General features: G+C 42.2%; 1 pseudogene; it reads left to right on the forward strand.

The window, feature by feature from the left end:
* Nucleotides 1-200: 200 nt before the first annotated feature.
* Nucleotides 201-1,700, forward strand: LOC131508086 (TOM1-like protein 1; annotated as a pseudogene).
* Nucleotides 1,701-2,373: the final 673 nt, after the last annotated feature.

Genomic DNA, 2,373 nt, shown 5'->3' on the forward strand with positions numbered 1-2,373 from the left:
AAGCATTTGGAACTGGTCACACATGAGCATCCTGTGGGAGTAGCGTCCTGTGCTACAAGATTCTGACTCTCCATTTCTTCCCAACCACTCTTTCCACCCAGAATGGCTTCTGTGGCTTGATCCCTAAGTGGTCTTCTAGGAAGACCATGTATGTTGACTGATGCCTACTATGAGATGAACAGAATCCTGCCTCTGAAACAATGTCATATCTGTATCCTACAAGTGATGGACAGAACACCCCAAAATACAAAAAGGCTACATATGCTAGCATTCAGACAGAAGACTGGGGCCAGTTCGTGCACGTGTGTCATAATTAACACTGCCCATCATGGGCAAAAAAGATGCAATAAAAGCTCTGAAGTAAAGGATTTCCCAAAACTACAATCATTAAGAAATCCAACTAACCTTGTCACTTACTGATCTGTGCACGCAGAACTGTGGTCCCAGTTTTCAATCTCTAATTGTGCAGAAGGAATTCATTAATGATAATCTAGTTAAGCTGCTGAATCCCAGGTATATCTTGCCATTAGACATTCAGAGTAGACTCTTAAATTTCATTAAGATTTGGTCACAGCCTCTCCCAGGAGGTGTGGATGTAAGCGAAGTGAAAGAAGTATAGCTTGACCTTCTTAAGAAAGGTGTTCAGTTTCCTCCCTCAGATGCAAGGATGAAACAGTAAGACAAGAGACTGCTCAGATCTCATTGAATTCTACTGAACCAGCCCTTCTTTCTATAATTGTTCTCAAGAGCTCTACTATTACACTGGTCCCACAACAGATTGGACAATTGCACAGTGAATTAGATATGGTGAAAATGAATGTGAGGGTGCTGTCCACCATACTGATGCAGACTCACTGTGTTCCTGGGTCTGAAAATCTTGAAGACATAGAGCTACTGCAGAAACTTTATATAAAAGATGGGTCAGGAGACACAGGATGGGATCATGGATGTGGTTGTGGTAGTGGAGAATGAAAATGTAACTGTTGAGCTAATTCAAGTGAATGAGGATTTAGATAATGCTATCTTTGGATATGAGAGATTTACTCAAAAACAACGAAGAATTTTGGAGCAAAATAAGAACCAGAGGAAAGATGCCAATACCACCAGGGAAACTTAAGCCTCGTCCTGCAATCTCCTTGTGCTGAGTCCCAGCCCTCCAATGCGTGGGGCCACTCTGGGAGAGCTCAGCCACTCTGGGACACGAACGCTCAGCTTTCAGACTTACACTTCAGCTCTCCAAGTCCTGTTGTAACAAGTTGAAACCTACTCTTCATCCTCAAGTAGATTTGCTAGCCTTGGCAAATACAGAAACATCCCTGTTTACCCAAAGGACCAGCCAAAATCTCCCCTCAAGTCTTACATATGAGAGTTTTCTGAAACATTCAAATGCAGTGTTACTATAGTTGGGTTAGTCTACAGACCATTCCAGCAACACTATCAAGCTGGAGACTGTCATCCTAGCCCAGCAATCACTCAGCAATAACGAAGAATGATCTCCAGCCACCCAATTACTACGAGGTAATGGAGTCTGACCCCTTAGCTCCTGCTGTCACTACAGAAGCTAGGTATGAAAACACTGATGCTTATCACCACAAAGGAGCTCAAAGCCACAGTGACTGCTGAGGTGAAAATGGATGACTGGCCTGTTAACTACATTAGAGGTGCCGATTCTCTAACAGGTAGACCCTGGGCAGCTCTGAAGCTCAGAAGACAAGACCCACCCACAAATCAAAACCATGGCGGAACACTTCTCCTGTGCAATAATGAGGTTTAGCAGAAGAGTAACAGTTCCAGAGTAACATCAGTGGTTCCTGACCACAGCACAAGGTGTATGTTATCTCAAAAGAACTTGGTTTAACATATATTCACTTTAAAACTTCAGCAGAGGGACGCCTGGGTGGTTCAGTTGGTTAAGTGTCCGACTCTTGATTTTGGCTCAGGTCATGATCTCATGGTTTGTCACATTGAGTCCCACGTCAAGCCCTGTGTCAGCTCTGTAATAACACCACAGAGCCTGCTTGGGATTCTCTCTCTCCTTCTCTCTCTCTCTCTCTCCTGGACATTCTCTCCCTCTCTCTCTCAAAATAAAAAATAAATAAACTTAAAAAAAATACTTCAGCAGAAGAAAAATTCATTGCACTAATGCCAACCAGTTTAGTTCCAGCATCTTATGGTTCACAGGCCTTCCTCCATTTAGAAGAGAAATAAATCATCACATACTGAGAGAAGGGTAGATGAAGATTCTTTTATTACAAAATAATAAGACTACTGAATACCTTCATTTAACCAACGTTGAATATAAAAGTCAATTTGTACTTCTTTATAAATAATACTCTTATTTAGGATGACGACTTGGAAAAGCCTGGATGATAC

This window comes from Neofelis nebulosa, chromosome 3 (genome assembly GCF_028018385.1).
Source record: "Neofelis nebulosa isolate mNeoNeb1 chromosome 3, mNeoNeb1.pri, whole genome shotgun sequence".
Taxonomy (NCBI): Eukaryota; Metazoa; Chordata; class Mammalia; order Carnivora; family Felidae; genus Neofelis; species Neofelis nebulosa.